Source organism: Crassostrea angulata, chromosome 10 (genome assembly GCF_025612915.1).
Source record: "Crassostrea angulata isolate pt1a10 chromosome 10, ASM2561291v2, whole genome shotgun sequence".
Taxonomy (NCBI): domain Eukaryota; kingdom Metazoa; phylum Mollusca; class Bivalvia; order Ostreida; family Ostreidae; genus Magallana; species Magallana angulata.
Window position 1 is genome coordinate 36265589 of NC_069120.1, and position 22648 is coordinate 36288236.

At 31.4% G+C, this 22648-nt stretch overlaps 1 pseudogene; it reads right to left on the reverse strand.

Moving 5' to 3' along the window:
- Window positions 1–3265: 3265 nt before the first annotated feature.
- Window positions 3266–21794, reverse strand: LOC128168101 (uncharacterized; annotated as a pseudogene).
- Window positions 21795–22648: the final 854 nt, after the last annotated feature.

Here is a 22648-nt window from a genome sequence, read left to right on the forward strand (position 1 = left end):
TCAAAGAATGAGTGAATTCATGTAAACATCTACAATTTTTCTGTCAGTGGTGTTACACTGATTATAAGTGGTGTAACAGTGTGTCTATCTTCAGATTATGAAAGAATGAAGCACGAAAACTTTTATTTAAGATCAAATTTATCATGTTTTAAATGCAATCAAAAATAGAAATTAGTTTATTTTACAAAATTTAACACGCTTATCTCTTATTTATTATCACTAGGTCAGTGGTGTAACTTTTATGTCAGTGGTAAAACATAATAATCAATGGTGTAACATGTACATTTTTCTCCAAATAAAATTAACTGACAATAATATTTGAAAACACCAGTGCATTTATAGTAATGTCTTTTTTATGTTCCATTGAAAGAAAAATCCAGTTGTGTTCTTTTTAATGCTCAAATTAAAAATTTGTTTAGTAACATCAAGACTTTGTCTCAAATGTTACATGTATGTTGGTCACTATGTAAACTTGTCAAATATTTTCTGTTATCTAATTCTAATAACTTTAAATGAATTTTGTTGAAATAAACTTTATGTCCATCATTTTAAAAGAATTATTTTATTTCATTTAAGAATTTTTTCCTATACTATAAACCTGTTACACAACTGACAAAATGTTCACAGTTCATTAAATTTCAGTCTAATTATCAACCAAATGGTAAATTCCAATGTTTGCAAATTTTCAGATGTTATACTTCATTGTTTGTTAAATGTGTTTTTTGCAATCAAAGTAATTTTTTCAGCAATAATTTTCTCATGTTTTACATTTTTCAAAAGTCTGCATATTTTGATAATAACCCATGTGCCGACCGAAATTTTTGAAAATTTCAAAAAAAAAAGGAATATTTGCTCGGTGTTTAAGCATCAATCTACATAAGTTAAAAAGAACAGGAGCGTATAAGGCGTTGTAAATCCCCCACTTGGACCAGTGAAGACGAAACAATTTCAATTTAAGTTAGAAGACTAACATTTTGTTTGTATGCATTGTTTTAATACAAATTTCACGACGGAAGTCAATACTGTGGTTTTCTTCTATAAACACGGCAGTTATAGGTTTCCAAATTAAGCTGTACATCGTATTTTTGCCTAAATCTTGGGTCATTCACTACATGTTCTAAATTGCAAAATTTATATATGAATGAATCCTGACTCCATCGAAAAGTACTTTATTTAAAAAATAAGTTTTTATTTATTTTTATTACTGATTTATTAAAATGAAGTATAGACCCATAATGGGTCAAATTCGTGGTTTACACCAAAACGTTTTACTTTATTAAATTTTGTTAAGCAGTTAAATTTATTAACATATAACTCAATGTGTCAACGTAGCTCACAGTGATGGGCGGAGGCTCGTAGTACTTACATCTCTATTGAGAGGGTGTTCGAATCATATATATATAGCATCTTATTTTTAATTCATTTGCTTTAAAGTAAAACATTTTTTGCTTTTTTATTGGATTTTATGAAAAAAATAAAACCAATTTTTATAATGACAACAATTACGTAATGTTTATTTTCTGTACACGCAATGTCGGATAAAAATAGCGCTAGCACAGATATGAGATTATGATGTAATGTTTAGAAAGTGAACAAATAAAACAAAGGAGATAAGTACCAAGTACATGCATTAGTGTACATGTATATTATTTATTTGTCAGAAAATGCAGTTCTGTATTATACATGTAGATGTATTGATGCACACTTTCATACGTAAAAGTTTTATATGTCCATATGCCATTTCAAAATTCTGGATACGGGGGGATTTGTCAGGGCTTGTACGCTCTTGTCCTTTTCTGCAAATTATACGAATTAGCTCCAATGCATTTAAACGTATTAAATCTTATTTTCCATTATTTTTTTCACAGTTGAGACTAAGAGTTCTACAGCCGTCGTCAGTGGGACCACCCATTTCAAGTATGTCTCAAAATCGAATCTGGAACGTTTTGTATGAAGGAGTTGTCTTAAATCAGGAATATTGTGGTTTTAGCTCTGTTCTCCTTATCTACACCATAACCTGTTTGGTAGTAGATATCTATTTTACTGTTGTTTACTAGAAATCCAAGGGCTTTTAGAGTTTTTCACAAGGACAGTCACCTGATTTTTTCTGCACTTCATCCATGCATCATATTTCATCTAATCTCAATTTATTTCTAGTAGAAGTACAGCTTGATAAATACGACAGCACAATGAGGTGTTTAAAAAACAAGTATTCTACCTTTTTCTGATTTAAAATGGATCTCATTGTCCAACGTTTCAAATCAAAAATACAATTAACTACTGAGATGGAAAATAAGCATAAAATTTTCTTTTATCCAAATGTCTGTTAAGAATTTTCTAATATTTATCTAATATTTAACATATGTGATGATTATGTTAACTGTATGTTTCTTTAAAAAATTCCAAATAAAAAAAAAATATTATGGCAAAGGCATTGCAGTTTAAAATGGTAGGCACATGCAAATAGCAATTGCAAAATGTATAAAGTTCAGCGATTGTAACTAAATATTATTTATTCCCCTTTTTCCTCGCTCGCACTAGAATCCATGATTCACATTCACATTAACCAAATGATTAAACTTTACACAAATAGCAAAAGCAAAAATTGGCATAATTTTAGCTCAAATAGTGACAATATCCTTTAAAGGGGCATGTTCACGATTTTGGTTCAGAATTGTTTTTCCCGATTTAAATATTTACAATGCTTCAGTAAGGCATCTTTAATAGGGAACCGAAATTTGAGTGTCATTTTTGAGTAATGAACAAGTTCCAGAGTTTGAAATTCTTTGCTAGGTAAACAAAGCGTCTGTTTACATTTTGAATGTTGAAGTGAAAATTGCAGTTTTGGACCTAAAATGAATATGTTAAACGTTTGAACCTGTTAATGTTTAAGATGGGGGGGGGGGGGGGACAAATTAGCTTGAAAAAGATTTTTAAGTGGTACATTGAACCTATGTGAACAAAAACAGAGCACGAGCCTTGTTTACATGACAAAGAATTGTGAGCCCTGTATCTTGCTTATAAACCCACGTATGACTAGATGAAATTTCATTTGATCATTAGAAATGCATGTCTAAAGCATTGTAAATAATAAAAAGAGAGAAATACAATCTGACTAAAATCGTGACCATGCCCCTTTAATGTGTCCTTGTATGACTGTCATTAAATGTCAAACAAACAAAGTCCATCTTGTAAAGCATGTGCTTTTTATGTAATGAAGATTAAGTGTAAAAATTAAAAAAAAACATAATTAAATGATCACGTGTTTATTCAATTCCAAAACATATAATTATTGCTTATTTAAGGAATATATGCGATCAAATCAATAGGTGTGTATACTAGATATTCATCGAGGTAAAAACTGGATATTATCAATAACATGGCATTCAATTATATACATGTAATTGTATAAAATATCGTAAGAAAGATACATAGATATAAACAATAAAGTTTGTTTCTTTATAGTTTCATAGGGATACAATGTTCATAGGTTTTCTTATACATACTTAGTAACCAGCGTTATGATGTACATTGTAGGAACCAAGACAGAAAGCATGTTACTGTTAAATGATATATCGGCAACCTCTAATCAAAAGCTTGTGAAACTATAATTGTTCTTTTAAGTATATATAAGCAATTAGATGGTGGTTATCATTATTACACACGGCAACTAAATTCTTAGGCAGATAAATGACATACTATATTAGATACATTAAACGATGTACTTTCGTTAAAACAATATATGATCGTATAAAGCGTGTCAAGATTAAGGTGCACGTATTTTGTGGAAACTTATTATGTAAGAACGATTTTCGTTCATGGAAGAATACTACAGGTTGTAATGCATCAATGATGCTTATATCCATATAACAAGGCAATGTTTGTTTTTTAAATGAACGGTGGATTATTTTTAAATTTTCTTAAAGTTGTCACTGAAAAATATTCTAAATTTGAAAGTTTAGAAGTTTTAAAAATCAATTTTACATTATAATACAATTATGAACTTTTAATATTGTGATTGAAAAATAAATATATAGTTTTTATTTTTTAAACTATTTACCAATACCGATCATGAGGCAAGTATACCACTAAAATCTATTTTAATTGTAACCATTACAAAAACAAAAACAAAACACACCTGTGGTATTTGATCGTAATGACATAAACAAATAACATTAAAAAAGCCTTGATGACAAGGAGGTTCAAAGAAACCCCTCGGGTCGTAAATTAAGCATTAGCATTATCGAACATCTAAATATAAAGAAGTTTATAAAAAGTTTGGTTTCACCTGATATTTGATTTATTAGGAAAAAGAAACAGACCAACCTTTTTCATTTCATTTATTTATTTATTTTTTTGGTAACTATTTATTTTCATTGGAGGAGGGCTTGGTCCTTTATTTAAACAAGTTTGATTAAATATGATCCAGTGGTTCTGGAGAAAAGGCCGAAATCATACCACCCTTATACTGCTATTCCACTAAATGTTTTATCATTATTTTAACCGCAAGGTATATTTTAACGTTGGACTTTTCAAACTATAATGTATTATAGCTTGTTCCTTCTTTCATAATTTTAAACAATGTTTACCTATTAAAGAGGAGGCCTTCCTCGAGATGCATGTACACTGTATATAAGTGCTTATCATCCTTAATAATTCTATGTACATAGCTGTGTTTCAAAGGGAAAAAAATATTCTAAGATTCATTGTCTTTCTCCATTTTAGCAGCAACTTCAGGGTGTTCTTCTTTAACTGTTAGCAATTTAGATTTATAATAGTTCTTTTTGACTTGCAAAACTTCTGTCTCCACTTCAAGTTTCTGGATTTCTTTTTGAAGTTTTTTATTATCAAGCCTTAGATTTTCTATTTGCAGTTTCCGAATGTTCACCTCCTTTTCCCTGTCTGTTAACGTACTTGAATCTACAATAAATTCTACTTAAATTATAGGCAGTTTATGACAGCATATTCAACATTTATCATTCTTAAAGAAAATCATATATCTACCATTTATTCCAAATATCTGACTATTTTGTTTGTCTGTGACCTACAGTCCCTGAAACGTCCTACTTTCCTACTTAAACAGTGAGTGAACGGTAAGCGCAGTTTGAGCGTACGGTGAGCGCACTCTGAGAGAACGGGAAGCGCACGCTGAACGGAATTTGGTGAACGCTAATGAACAATGAATGATGAGCGAACGCAGAATGCAAACAGAGCGCAAAGTGAACGGCGAACGCTCGGTGAACGATATATGAACGCTTTGTGAACGCAAGATCAACGATTTATTCGTAGTGCCTTGGGGGTTATCCTTACAATAATTCGTCGGCAATCAGGAAAAATAGCTAATGAATTGAATGCACTGTGTTGCTATTGTGAAAGTTGACAAAACAATCCTATCCTTTCCAATAACCTACAAATAATATTTATCCTATTCTATTTTTTACCATTCCATTTATGTTTAGGAATAACAGTTAAATAAAACCAAATTTAAGACAATAATGATTTTAACAACGAATAATCGAGTAATGTAATAATAAGAATGTCTTATTATTGCCGAAAATCTTTAGAACGAGTTAGCTTAAATACATGTGCATCGGAAATATTTAATCGTACGCGGGATGTACACAATAATTTACGTAAATATTCAATTAAGCTATGACATTTTGTTTTCATTAGATATATGTACATGTATTAAAACAAATACTATAGTAAAGCAGATTACGAACTGTCATTTATTGTTTAAACAAACATTTACATTTTCTTTTATCCTAATCATGTAGTAATTAAATGAGTTTAACGGTAATCGGCTGATTCGTTCGGCGAAATTATAATTAAAGTTATCTTCTCCCTCGTTTCACTCCTCCGAAAATAAATCTTTTCTTGTCTAATTTAATAAACAACAACAAAATGAAATAGGTTAGGTGCGTTCGTTAAAATATCGCATTTAATAACATTAAGACACAAAACGTATATATAAAATAATCGCATACCATATAGACAAACATGTCAAATGTGCAATACCGTGTACAACGAGGGCAGGGATAGATACTATCAACTCCTAACAATCTTCTAAAGAATGTCGCAATGACAAAAATCACACATGAAAAACTATTTATACTACGCGCCAAGTCACTTGTGCGTGACGAAACTACTAAGAATAGAATAAAGATTTCCGTAATGTCGTAAAATCAAAAACGTTAAGAAATTCATTTATTTTCTCCCTCGTTTTACTCCTCCAAAAATAAATCTTTTCTTGTCTAATTTAAAAGACAACAAAAAAATGAAATAGGTTAGGTGCGTTCGTTAAAGGATCGCAAATAAACAAAGTTGTAAAGTTGTCTAAACAAATTTATAAGCCCAAATTCATCGAAACTTAAAGTTTTTTTTCTGAATTCTGTCGTCGTTATACCCATTTCAGCCTTATCAGAAGCCAAACGCCCATGTTCGAAGCAGCAGTAGCACTCCCACTTCTTAAACTATGTAAAGAACATTGTGAACCGTCAAGGCCAATGTTACTGAGAGCCGATAACAGAATCTCTCTTGCTCTGGTGTAGGACAATGGTGTAGATGGATTGCCGACTTTAAAAACTCCCGAAGATTTATTGTAAGTTATACAATGTAGCTGTAAACAAATAATCACTTGCAGAAACATACAATTGCAATAAAGAAAATTTAAGAAATATATTTTCTCAACCAAAATATGGGATACTAGTATAGTATTTCGCTAATATCATCTATCATCAGCTTTCTTTTAATCAGCTCGAAACTTCTCATCCTTTCTTCGTTAAAAGAGAATTGAATTCTGTTACCTTCGGCACGCAAAACACATGACTCGGAGTTCTTGGACTGGAATTTCTCGTGAATTTCCGAAACAATTGCCACTCTCTGTTTCTTAAGTGCTGACTCAATGCGTCGGTTAAAAAGACGAACTGCGTCCGTGGCGTCAAATTGCTCCTCATCAATAGTTCTTGTCTGTTTTGGGTTTAAATTTCGAATGCTGGAGAAAACGTACCCAAGAGAAAACGTACACAGGAAAAAACGTACCAAATTCTAGGGTACGTTTTCTCCAAGAGAGAACGTACCCTATAAAAATCATAAATAACAGTTTTAATAAATATTCCGTGCTACAATAAAATAAATTATACAAAAAAACCCCAAAATTTTTACCATTTGTTGCTTTTGATTTTATATACATAACCACGTACAATAATTAATTAGACCATAATTGTGTTATAAACAAATGCATAATAGTTTTGATAACAATTTAATTTAGAGAACTTAATTACCATGAGTATTTTAAGAAATCGATATAGCGCGTTTTTTTCGATAAATTATACGTCATCTATATAAAAAGGTGGGTTTTTTTTCATTGCTAAAATGTTCCTAGAATTGATCAATCTTTGAAAGTCTCAAAGGTCAATAATTACATTGAAATTACTAAATACTTAATAAAAGCAGAATACACATAACAAACATGGTAAATTTATTAATCAACTATTTGAAAATCATTTATGAAAATAAAGTTGAAGTTAAATCATGTCCAAGTCTTAAATATTCAAACGATACAAATATAAGAAAAACCTTACGGGATCTATATTATTCAAAAGATATTATTTAGGAAATTTATATATTCCTCTATACTTATATATGCAATAAAGTATGCATTAAAGAAGTATTTAATTAAAAACTAATCGACATGTCCAAATCCTTTAAATATTCAATCGATACATATAAATAATCACTTTTAATTAATTCATGTATTTATTAAATTCATATATTCCTCAAAATTTTTGCAGTAAAATATTTTTTAAAACTGTTTAAAATTATGTTTATGATTGTTATAGGGTACGTTATCTCCAAAAGAAAACGTACCTGGGTACGTACTCTCTTGGAGAAAACGTACCGTAGAAATGGGGTACGTTTTCTCCTGGGTACGTTTTCTCTTGGGAACGTGTTCTCCTGATACCTAAATTTCTGCCACTTATAGAAGACATTTACTATCAACTACTAACAATCTTGTAACGAACGTCGCAATGACCAAAATCACACATGAAAAACTATTTATACTACGCGCCAAGTCACTCGTGCGTGACGAAACTACTTACATTGTAGAATAGAAAAAAGATTTCCGTAATGTCGTAAAATCAAATACGTTAAGAAATTCATTAACTTTATAAATCATTTAAAAATCATCAAATTTATTGATTAATTGTTTGCATTTATTGTTAATGTATAAATATACAAGCATTCATTACTGGTTATCTTTCATTTCTTAAATTGATCTGTTATGTTTTTTGTCGAACATGGATATCTTTGTGATCGGATATCGAAGGAATTACATATACATGTACAGTATATGAATTGTGAAAATTATACAAATACAAAGCCCGTTTCTTATTTACAATTTTGTCTATCTTTATATGTGTCGAATGATTCGTTGATTCTTTTTGTTTTCTAACGACTGAAGTCTTTAAATGAATCAATAAATAATATTTGTGTAGTACATGTAATTCATCGCTGTATGAAGTCATAAAAAGGAACAACAAAAAACGGACCTGCTCAAGAATATGTACTATAAATTCTACGGATTAAATTCTTATCAAAATGATGTTTTATGTCTAATATAAGTTTCCTTCCACCTTTCCGCACGGGTTCTTTATCATTTTGCTATAACTTGCAAAGAACGATCCTTTCAATTTTGATATTTTCATTTCCGAATGAAAATGAATGAAAATGGACTGAACGATAAGTGAACGCTGAACGAACGGTGAACGTTTTGTGAACGCTTTGTGAACCACCTACACAGTTTATGTTGCATTCATTTTGGCACTGTTGTCCATAAAAATTTGGAACACACTTTGTGCATCTTAATTTGCTATCACATCTTACACATCTAGTAGGACACTTTACACACTTCCGATTTTCCTGTCCATTGTCTAGATAGTTGCCAACATTACAAATTTCACACGAAAAGCCGGTCGATAATAAGTTGCATTTTTCACAGTTTTCAATTGGACATTGTTTATCGCATTGTAGACCAAACCATCCGTCCACGCATCCACTAATACAGGTTCCATTTTTGTTACAAACACTTGATGTATCAGTTAGACAGTTTTTACTGCATTGTTGTGTGCAATTTGGACCAAAAGATCCATGATCACACTCCGAGCACACCCCATTGTTCTTGTCACATGTTTTACTTCCGCCGCAGGTTTCTGGACAAAGGAATTCGCAGTTTGGACCGAACCTTCCAATTACACAAGAGATGCAAAGATTGTCAGTTTCGCAAGTTGCACAGTTTTCTTTGCAAGGGGTTTCACATTTACTACCTGCAAGTCCGTCTTTACATCCGTCTTTACAAACTCCTGATTGCTTATAGCATTTATCATTTCTACATTGGTTTGGACATTCAAGGTTGCAAAGATCACCGTAAAAACCGTTCCAGCATTCACCACATCCATTAACAATATTGCAGTCATCACAATTTTGACAAGTCAAGCTACAGTTTTTGCCGTACGTATTACCGTCACATGGATTACAGTTCGGTCCATTATAGCCTATCTGGCAATTTGTACATCCTACAGATTGATCACAAGACGTTACGCACTTCGATGGGCATTGTCTATTACATGTGTCTCCGTACCAATCAGGTTTGCATCCTTCTGTGCAAATTCCCGTATCTTTGTCGCATTTACCGTCCTTACAATTTAAATAACAAGGTATGTCACATTTCCCCTCCCCCCCCCCCTGCCAACCAATCTTGCAACCACGATCACAGACACCTGTATACCCATCACATCTATTATCTATACAGTTTCTGCACTCACTGCCACATAGATCTCCGTAGGTACCTTGGCTACATTCTGTAAAGAAACACAAGCGCAATGATCTCGGTATCTGGCAATTGATACGTATTTAACGTAGCTTCTGGGACTGATCTCTGATCACATAATCAACATAAAGTGTGTACTTAGGGTTTAAGTTGCAATTATTGGATCCCTCTATATTTTTTTGTCTTAAATCATAAACAACATTTCTGGATACCGCGGGAGTAAGCTGGTAAGACAGATTTGCAATTGTTAAAAATGCTTCATTGTATATAAATTCTTAGATATCTGAACTTTTATTCATCGTTCCATGCACCAATAAAGATCTTTATAGAATGATCGATCATTGTTCGTTTCGATGATGGTCGTATATGCCTTAACAAGTGAAAAGCTGTCAATGTGACAGCAAACCGGGTTTTCTTTTATGTAAACTGTATCCATAATTCATGTCAACCCTTATCCAGTGAAATGGAGTACCCTACATGTATATGCAACATTTTGCCAAAAAATGACTAAGTTCAAAAGCTAGTATTTTTTTCATAAATTTTCAGAAATCAAAATCCTAGCAATATGCACACCTCTGATATATGTACAATTGATCTGCAAAAGAACAACTTCCTATCTTGAGAACTGTAGGAGGAGTTATCCGTACAATGAGGGTACCCTATATACAATATTTTGCCAAAAAATGACTAAGTTCAACAGCTGGTATTTTTTCGATAAATTTTCAGAAATCAAAATCCTAGCAACATGCACACCTCTGATATATGTACAATTGATCTGCAAAAGAACAACTTCCTATCTTGAGAACTGTAGGAGGAGTTATCCGTACAATGAGGGTACCCTATATGCAATATTTTGCCGAAAAATGACTAAGTTCAAAAGCTGGTATTTTTTCGATAAATTATCGGAAATCAAAATCCTAGCAATATGCACACCTCTAATATATGTACAATTGATCTGCAAAAGAACAACTTCCTATCTTGAGAACTGTAGGAGGAGTTATCCGTACAATGAGGGTACCCTATATGCAATATTTTGCCAAAAAATGACTAAGTTCAAAAGCTGGTATTTTTTCGATAAATTATTGGAAATCAAAATCCTAGCAATATGCACACCTCTGATATATGTACAATTGATCTGCAAAAGAACAACTACCTATCTTGAGAACTGTAGGAGGAGTTATCCATACAATGAGGGTACCCTATATACAATATTTTGCCGAAAAATGACTAAGTTCAACAGCTGGTATTTTTTCGATAAATTATCGGAAATCAAAATCCTAGCAATATGCACACCTCTGATATATGTACAATTGATCTGCAAAAGAACAACTTCCTATCTTGAGAACTGTAGGAGGAGTTATCCGTACAATGAGGGTACCCTATATGCAATATTTTGCCAAAAAATGACTAAGTTCAAAAGCTGGTATTTTTTCGATATATTATCGGAAATCAAAATCCTAGCAATATGCACACCTCTGATATATGTACAATTGATCTGCAAAAGAACAACTTCCTATCTTGAGAACTGTAGGAGGAGTTATCCATACAATGAGGGTACCCTATATACAATATTTTGCCGAAAAATGACTAAGTTCAACAGCTGGTATTTTTTCGATAAATTATCGGAAATCAAAATCCTAGCAATATGCACACCTCTGATATATGTACAATTGATCTGCAAAAGAACAACTTCCTATCTTGAGAACTGTAGGAGGAGTTATCCGTACAATGAGGGTACCCTTTTGGCAGCCGCCCGCCCGCCCGCCCGCCCGCCATTTTCACCATTTTAATAACCGGATTTTTCCGTTGGAAAACCCGGTTAAAAACGTTTCTTGTGAATGTAAATTTTACAACAATTAGAGAATTGGACTATATACCGATAAATATATTTGTTTACTTTTGCTGTTGCTTTATATGAGATCCGCATACGTAATTACTTATAAGCGTTTGAAATATATTATCAACACGTGTACATTGGCGACTTCACAAAAATGCAAATGAAATTTTCAGATATTCGCCGTATGTATATGTATGGTGAAAATTGAGCATTTTTTAATGGACATCCTTCATATTGTTGTTGAAGTAGAATCGATATCGCTAAAAAAAAAATGACAAAATATTTCTACACGTTTATTTGGAATATATATTATGAATATCTTACAAAAAGATCTTTTTTATCATACCATTTATAAATTATTTAGTTTTTCAGGTGATTAAACATACTGACTGCTTGTTTCAATTCCTAGAATTTTTGCTCTGCAATATTTTTTTAATATTTAAACAAGAGGCCCACAGGCCTTGACGGTCACCTGGTTTCCAGAATTTTTACATGAACTTCTACTGATGTAATTGTAACTCTAAGAATAAAAAAAAAATCAGACATTAACCGCATCGTTTGCTTAGGGGGTCATCTCAATTTTTTTCAATTTTTAACATAGGAACCAATGGGATTTTGCTTGAAATGTATCAATTTGGCTCATTTTTGCATTTTTTAACTTCTGCACTAGGGATTTTTTTCTCTTCCAAATATGAAAGTTATTGCTACGTTAAAAGACATTAAATGTTCAAATAACAAAAATCTTTTACCTCCTGGTTTGTTTTAGTGGTCCTATTAATTATTTTTTTTTTGCATGCAAAATTTCCAAAATTTGTCGGATAAACTTAAGGCTAATTTTATTTGACAAAAGTGAAAATTGTGATCTTTAAAGTATTAATAAAACAGACATATTTAAGTAATTAAGATTATATGACATCACTTATCAAGGGTCATAAAATTAAAATACGTGGTCACTGTCTTGAAATATATGTACTAAGCTATATTTAGGCGAAATAAGAAAACGTACCAGAAGAATAGGCTTGCTGAACCCTCTTTACTATTTCGACCCGAGCCCAAATATAGCTTATGCTTAAAGACACTTATGTTTACTTTACAAAATGATATCAATTTTACGCCTAAAGCTAGCTGTTTTCGACAAATTTTGCTACATATTTGCAGTTAAATCCATAATACTAACGGTATGGCGTCAACCGAGAAACAAGATGACGTTACAATGCAAACGAAGCGCTGCACGAAAGCATGAACTGTACTCGCCGTCGTTAAACTTTATTTTGAAGTCTAAACCCTAACCTAAGACTCGTGTGACTGTTAATACACTTTTATTATTTGATGTTTGATAAATATTTATTCGTGAAAATGGTGGTAGTGGGTGGGGGGGGGGGAATTCGGATTCCTACCTTAGCTACAGGGGCATAAAAATTGTAAACGTTTGGTAATAAGAGACCTGCGGGCCTTTAGTAATAAATCTTTTATGATGTTTCACTAAAGCATTGAATCATGATAATTTGAAGTCTCATAACTGCAGCGATGTGTGCATACAAATTGAATAAAGCGCGTTAAAGCGTTATGAAAATTTGTATGCACACATAGCTGCAGTTATGAGACTGTATACTTCAAAAAAATCATGATTTAACACTTATATTTACATTTTATCTAGCTTCTTACCTTGTCTGCAAATGTGATTTATACCTTAAAATTCCTATCTTCTCCTTATTGTAAGTTAATATTAATGGATGAGCCACAGTAACAGCCACAAGCGTGAACTTTGATTTTCACTTGTGACGTTGCACTTTACAACGTTCAACGTTTGTGACGTCATAATAAAACTCCGTCATTTTAACCTTTGAGTATCCAGTGATTAGTTGTTGCATTTAGAGGCATTTTAAGATCACAAAATGTAATAGGAAAACACAGTAGACTGTAAATATATGTTTTTATTATTTATTTCTGGTTGTAACGTGCTTTCTGATTGGCTAAAATTATTTTATATCGTATAAAGAATATTGCCTACGTCATAGTAACTTAATAAGACTAACGTAAAAAAAAAAGTATACATCCGCCTGCATTACGTTTGAATTTTTACAATTTGATGTCATATTAAAGGTCAAAAGACTTTTTTTCCTACAAAAATTGGCAAAAATTAAATTATTTGCAATGAATTAAATATTTTTTAGTTTTATACGACATGAAATGGTTTAGAACAGTTTACGCTTTTTATAAACCGCTTCCTTTTATATCGTTTTAAAAAACTAATGCGTAATTTTTTAATCTATTCCTTAAATAATGCCCGCAAAATGCGTACAGCTTATTTCTACAAGTATACAATGCACAGGATATCAAAGTAAATTTCCTAAACTTGAACAAATATTTGATTCAATGTTATCTTGTGAGAATTTACCATATAGTTTTAAGATGAAGTTAAAATTGTTAATAGAAGACACACAACAATTACCCTCAGTATAAATACATTTTCAATATATGACCATATTTTATACCCCCCCCCCCTAAGTACAATATATCAACTTTTGCCCCATGTCATAGGCAGTGAATTTCACAATTCAAAATTATTACAGCATAAACATAATAACAATGCATGACTTTATCTTCCATAACAGTGATAGTGTCACGGTGTGACATTCAATCTTTCGGACTATCTTTAATTATTGTGTAAATTAACTTTTTCGGACTTTGTGTTAATTGCTACAAAAACTTTTTATCTATTTCGACAACAGTTTTATAAACGTTATAAATTCCGCGCAGCATTAATCCCACCTGAGGCACAATCAGTGATGGACAGCTAATCTTTTAATTGACTTCTGTTTATGTTTATTGACACTTAAGCTTCTTTCATCTTATTAATCCTTTTTGTACATGCTGCCAAAATGTCCCGAGTTACTCAATAGCTGTACGATAATTGATTTACTTACATCTGTACTTGTTATGTTAATCCTTTATTGTGTTGTTCCATTGTTCATTATATATTATTCTGAATTGTAAATTATAGTCAGTTGGAATCAGACCTACGGTGCTGATGCATACCAAACTCATGTAAAAGTATATTTCATGTAAAGTCTATATAAAAGTCTGAAAACTAAAACGCGTGTTGGCTTGTTGGGGGTTTTATGAGGCTGGGTCCAACAACAAGAGAATAAGCTCACGGTTGGCCCAGTATTAGTTCTGTACGGGAAAGAGCCCCCCGTAATAATAGTACAAAAGAATTTATTAAATCAATACATTTTCACTATGTGTCCATATTGGCCCCGACCTATGGCTTGAACCACTGCCCAAGGGACCATGAATATCGTTAATTAGGTAAAGGAATTCATTGACATAATAACCGTGCATTTATTTTTTTCTCAGATATGTATGGAAGTAAAGACGATTTTCTAAGATTCAAGACATTTTTTACTATATGGTCGTATTGGTTCCTTTCAAGTGTCTGGTTGGCCCCGGGGATAATATGGTTATCCCACAATTTAGAATTCTCTTATCCTAGCTTCAAAAAGTTTTCTAGAAGAGGTTAAAAATGTAAAATTGTTAAACGAACGACGAAAGACGAAGACCAATTGCAATAGGTCACCTGAGTGATCAGGTGACCTAAAAAGTCCAAGAAAAAAAGATTAGGATAAATAATGTGTAAATGATGGTTTTTTTTTTTTAGTTTTCAATGCTTTATTTCTATTATTACCAATACAATAGTTTTATATATAAATACAAACACACCGAAAACACAGAACACAAACTTTAACCCTCTCACTCATTCTTAATCTACATTAAATTTTACTAAGGGGTTATATGCATGTCATAATCAGATTTTCAGTTATTAAACAGAGAGTATCGCCTATTTAAAACTACCCGAGCATATCCACCCAAATACACTCACAAATATATAATTATAATGAAAAAAAGACGCTTTTGGGGTAAGTATAAGATTTCTCTTACAGATATCTAAAAATTATAATAAAAAACATCACCACTCGATAAAAATGGATTGAAAAAGGTAAACGTATGTTCAATCATTATGCGTGCTACCTTACATGTACAACTCACGTGACGGAATTTTTCTATTCACAAAGTTACCAGGGGTGCGATCAAGATCGTAGCTGCTACGTAGGATTAAGTAGCAGCTATGCTGTTGAAATGTTACCTAGCCTGGCCCCTGCGTAGATATTCGTAGCCTAAATGTTTAAGCTAACAATCAAATTCAAGATTGCTATCTTTAAGTTACCACTTTGAAACAAACATAAAATTTATTTCAGCATGAAAATAACAAATTGTAATAAGTCTTTAGTTGTATATTTTAAACTTAAAATTTAAGACTTAGCGGATAAACTAGCACTTTCCATACAGTTTACGATGTTTGGAGTAAACTTCAGAAGGAAATAACTTACGATAAACCTCCACTTCGTAGACTAAAAGAGGGGCTGAGGTGAACGCGATCTGAACGACAATCTGATCACCAGTTAAAATTCTGCTACAATCCACATTTCCTTTGAATTCTTGTCCTTGATACACAAAGATCGTTTTGCATTTGTTGAAATCAGATAGTACATTTGACACAGAGTTTGTGACAAAAACATCATAGTATGAATCCTTGTCTGTAAGTGAAATCAATATATTTTCAGATGACGTAAATAAAACTGATAAGATAAGATCGAGAGAAATTTATAAATTACGGACACATTCGAAATATAAAACATTCACCATTTTCACCTATACCACAGAGACACTTGTTTCTATTTTGAAGTAATTTAAAAGTTAAAAAGGCTTAAGACAATTTATAGCAAAAGCAAGTAACTTTGCCAAATCGGTAAAATTGTATCCATCTATAGATCGATGACGTCGTTTGAGATTTATATCTTACATGCATATGCTTTTAAAAACATATTTTTGATGTTGAAGATGTCGGACAAGTTAAGTATCAGCTGAGGATTCTCTTCTCTGTTTGTCCTAGCGAACGTCGAAAGATCCTCGTCTACAGCATTCCTCGCAAAGAATTTTCCATATGTTGAGGTAGAAGTTGCTTCTGCATTGTAAGCTACATTCTCTGTATGAAATGAGATAAATTAATTACACAAAGGAAATAAATTGACCTACTTTTTATTAAACTCTAGATCATTTTTAATATATTAACAACTTAACGCTTAACAACGAGCATAAAACACTGTGCTGGATAAGTATGCCAGTGCCAAGATGGCATTTTTGCACCCGCTTAAGATGCAGTTTCGAAAAAATCCATTTATACCAATGATAGTCCATTGTCTAGAGAGTGTATAACTAATTTTGTTTTTATTTTTACTCACCTGGCTGGTGAGATATATACCTTTAAAAATTAATACCCCATAGGAAAATAATAATTCCAATAGGAGAAATAATTTTCATACAGGAAATATTGAAAATCCTATAGGATTTTCTTAAAATCTTAAAGAAATTATATTTCTTTAGGGAGAAAAGTATTTCCTGTAGGAATCGGATATTAAAATCCTATGGGAGTTTTGTTCAAATCCTATCAGAAATAAAATTCGTTCTTTTATTCCAGTAGAAAATTCTAAATTTTGTGGAATCATTAAATTTCGTGGGGGCCAATTTTCGTGGATTGCTTAAATTTTACAGGCAATGGTCTTCCATATGGCATATTTGAATTTTACGTCACATGCAGCTCAGACAGGTGCAAAAATGCCACCTTGGCACTTGCATAATTATCCGGTACAGTGTTATAAATATATTATCCCCTAAAATATGTATACCTCACAAGTTACATAATCTCACAAGTCCTTGCACGGATTTATTACGGAAATGAAATTCCTGATCTCTATTGATATTTATATGTTTATTATCTGTATTAAGAAATACATGGGAAATGTGTGATCATTTATCATGAAATCGATTATCATTGATATCATTGTAAAGAAATAATACTTAAAGAAAAAAATGCATTAAGTGTTATGAAGGAAATCCTCAGAATTTGAACGTATTTTAACATGTGTTGATCTTTAAAGTTCTCGTCAAAAGCATGATGTAAACCAGGATGTGCACATCTTTCAAGTCAAGAGTTTCTGATCCGCCCGCACTATATAAATGTATATTAATTTTATGTAGAGCGGAGCGGATCCGGAACTCTTGACTTTGGTAACTGAAGCGTTTTCAAGATATTTGTTACATGTAATTTTTAAAATACAATGTAATGAAGATTGCCAAACATAATTTAGCAACAAAATAATGAGATGTCAAGATGCGAATCTCAGCTGTTTTAAGATTAATTCTATGTAAGATTCAAAATTTCTTCATTCTTTGATTTGATAAACTTTGATAAGTAAAAAGGCTTAACGCAGTTTATTTGTTGATACGTGGTCCCGTTGCCATGGTAACAGAAGGTAGAGATGTAAAAATGACATTTTAATGCTTATTTGAGAACTCATTTTGAGTAATGTGCACAACTTGGGGCTTCAAAGTTAGAATATTTTATTAAACAAAATTGTCATTTTCAAGAATAAGAAAAAATTTTTTATATAGAAACACATGTTTCCAAAGTATTTCTATGGTAACGAAAGAGAAATTTCAAAATATGATTTTTTTCATTAATTTCAATGAATATTGCAAATCTTGAGTTTTTTGGTACACACTATTAAGGTGTTGCAATAAAGAATTCAAAAATAAAAAATGAGAACTGTTGCTTAGGTAATAAGCTGAATAATAAGGAATGTTCCAATATTTTGACACATTTTCGAATGGATATTATTCATATATAAAGTAAAGATAAATTATATCAATTGGGGAGAAAATATCAAGTATGTACTACACTTGAATGCAACTTGAAAGAAAATCTGGCAATTGCCGAAAATAATTGCCATTGCTTTGGACTTTTCAAAAAGTAAGAATTTCCAAGAACTTTAATTTCCACAGAAAAAAGAAAGTGAAAAAAATTAATAAAGTTGATAAGGTAATAAAATTATTATTTAAAAAGTTAATTAATAAAGTAATATATTTACACTCCAAATATTTTTTGCATGTAAAGTGTATGAAAAGAAACTGCAGTTATAAGACCGTAAAACACACAGGGTACTCTAGGGTTAGAATGACTACTTTTATTATGACGTCACAAACGTTGAACGCTGTAAAATGGAACGTCACAAGCGAGACTCAAAGTTCACGCTTGTGACTGTTACAGAGGCTCTTCCATTAATTTGAACTTACCCTTACGATAAAACAAAATGTTGACGTATAAATCACATTTGCAGACAAGGCAAGAAGTTAAAAAAATGTAAATATAAGCATTAAATCATTATTTTTTGAAAGATATAGTCTCATAACTGCAGCGGTGTGTGCATACAAATTTTCATAACGCGCTAAGGCGCGTTACTCAATTTGTATGCACACACCGCTGCAGTTATGAGACTATATCTTTCAAAAGATAACGATTCAATGCTTAAGGAGGCCGACTTTAGTTTGCATTGCGCATGTTTTTGCGCATTCTAATATAATACAGTTGATTTATACTTTTTATGAATTTTTTTCGATATCATTTATAAAATTGAACACAATAAACAAAATACAGATAAAAATATTTAGATTTTTAAAGGAAATTTTTATTTTTAACACGATTTTTACGTTGTGCGGTAGGGGAGCATTGCCATTGCGTTCCTATGACGTTATGATAAAATGAAGCTTCGTAGGAGTACGTTAAAATAAATAACATAAAAGAAAAAGTAAAAATTGTACGCTGTTGAAATTTTATATACAGAATGCTGCTATCCTCGAGGACATTTTCCTCATTTTTTGAATAAATCCATTATACCAATCATCATTCATGATGATCCAAATATATAGCAAAATTTGGTGCATTTTAATATTTTGAGATGGTCCCCACTAAAAACCAGACGGTAGAATTTTGTGTTTTTTACATATAAGGTAGGAAATGATATTACTAATCATATATAACAATTTGAGAAAAAAGCTATTGTAGTATTTTTTTAAAACTGCTTTGATGTGTGGAAAATGACAGTTTCCTATATATTCCTATAGTAAATGTACCTCTATTTTGAGATGGTCCCTAAAAAGAAACAGACGGTCGATTTTCATGAACCTTCGCAAATAAACTAGAGTTGGTTTAAATTACATATGGTTAAAAAATAAAGAGTTATGCTATTGTAGTTTTTCCGCAAAAAAACCCAAATCGGCCTCCTTAAATATACATTCCAAATATTTTTTGCATGTAAAGTGTCTGAAAAGATACTGCAGTTATAAGACCGTTACACACACATGGGGTACTCAAAGGTTAGAATAACTAGTTTTATTATGACGTCACAAACGTTGAACACATTTTTCTGCTTTCTTGAAAAACATAACATGCATAGATAACCGTTACGCATCAATGGATATACATATAGATAGATGTAGACATTTTGCCTATCATATTTATCTACATTTAGATTATTTGATCATAGTTCCTTCTATGCACTACGACTAATTGAAACATTACAATGCAATATACTTGTAAAATCATATTGATCTACATTGAATTTTTTTTTTGTATACATTAATTTGATCATTTTTTATCCTCTTCTTGTTGATTAACCAACAGCTGATTCAGGTTAAACAAATATCCGCTATGTCGACTTTATTCAAAAGATAACTTAACATTTTAAAAAAGTCGTTTTGTTTTTAAAGAGCTTTTAAAAGTAGCATAAAAAGATATTCATACTTTGGTGATTTTAGTAAGATGTTTTTGCAAATTGCTATTAAACAATAATTTTTATTAAGTTCTTATATTCTTAAGTTTTTATGTATACAACCTTAAAACTACATGTATTTGAACATGCATAAACAATTTTCTCCTTACGGTTGTAGTTTTTAAATTAAACATAATGGTGATTTTTTAAAAGTGTGCATATCTACATTAAAGGCAATCTGCATCAATTCTTCACAATGTTCCATATTCTAATTTTCTGTAAGTGTCATTACAAGTGCTATATATCACTTTCAAATATATTGCAGTAGGGAACTATTTTTGCTCATGTTACCTAGGTGACCACGTTAAAATTACTAATACTGATATTATATGGTGTGAGGGCCAAATTGCTTTTACTGTGTGATTTCAGTGCTACTAGCTGTTGTATCGACAATTTTTCCCAAAACATTTTATACAATTACCATTAATAAAACCTTTTGTTTACATGAAGATAATTTGGTGATTAATGCAAATTTAAACTGTATTTTTAAAATATCTATCTGTCTGTTTGTCCGTCCGTCCGTCCGTCCGTCTGTCCGTAAATCCTTATGTTATAAACATGTTACATAGCTAATTTTTAAGAACATGGAACATTCTACTTACGTCTTTGACAAGATTACTTGTTGTTCCGCTCCATCCTTCAGCGCAAGAAGTGCAGTATTTTCCAAGGCAGAAAGAACAGCAATTGCAATGGCAATCACAGGTCTCTCTGCCTTTACACTGGCCTACAATATTTAAAAATAAACACTAATAGTACGTTTTACCAACAATAACAACATTATAATACTGAAGATAAAATGTTATTTTTATTACACTATCAAGTAACAAAGAAATATGTATATTTCGTACGTATATTCCATACACTTTCTCTATAAACAAACATAAAATTTTAGAGCAATAAACTTATGAATCTTAAATAAGTTAACCTTCTTACTGAAAGCATGTATTTGTACGGAGGAGTTTGATAGCATTTATTACTCATTGTAATCGTACTTTGTAATTGTAATTCATATATTTCGTTAGTTTTGCACATGGAAATTACTAGAAAACAAAGAACAGTCCATTGAAATACGTATATACACTTTCTCGACAGGAGACAATTATCATTTACAGATACACACTTGAAGATCTAATTACTTTATTTCGCCAATTTTTCCGAATTTATAAGTTAGATTACAGTTATATTGTTTCTATACGACATTTAATACATGATTACACTTTACAAACTTTATATACAATACTTACTCGCAACACATTTGACAGATACAAGGAACACTAACATGTATATCCAAAGGGACTTCATTTTGAATGTTCCATTTGTAATATAAACACACTTAAAATGTCTTGTTTATATCACTTCCTGGATCCTTATATCCTGTGATGGATGATAATCACATGGTATGAGGCTAGAAAATGAAAAAAAAAACCATCCGTCAGAGGTACTAAACTAGCCTTGAAACAGTCTTTATAATTTATTACTGGTTAATTAACAATTCTTTAGAACTTGGAAAAGTTACATTTTGAAGAGAATTAATTTGTTTTGAAAAAAAAAAATACAACAAATGATATCTATACAATGTATTTCATAGTAAAAATAAATAAAATAAAATGTATGTCAAAGATGTTTTTTTTTTTAAATAATGTATCTTAGGACAAAAAAACAACAACAAAGTATAGATATCTTTGCAAGTTGTTTCGACGTATTGTCCTTAAATAAACCCTTTTCTTGACGTTTGCTTGTTAAGATAAACTTATTTTGGCAATGTTCACGTTACATGAAGCTTGATTGATAGCAATAATGTACTTCCTCTGTATTATTGCGACGAGACAAATGGCTTAATATGTAGAAGCTGGTGTGCATGACAATCAATTATTTGAAATTTCAATGTAATTTGAACGAATCTTACGTTAAGATATATAATAAGAAATTGCATGTTACTTAGAAAACATAAAATATTTGAAATGAATGTGCCCGAATCTTATGTGCCTATTTCGTCAAAAGTAGGCGTTGCATCCTCTCCCCATTCCTCTACATCATGCTTATTTCCGCACATTCTATGGCTACATATGTAAACACTTCGCCGATAACCACCCCCCCCCCCCCCAATTATTGGTGATTAAGGGTTATAACCAGATTGAAAGGAGGCTACAAAAGACAGTAAAAATCTGGTGAAAAAAACGTTTTTCGATGATGAGAGAACATCAATGTACTGTTATTTCTGTCAGGGAGTCTTAGGCCATACAATTTGCAAAA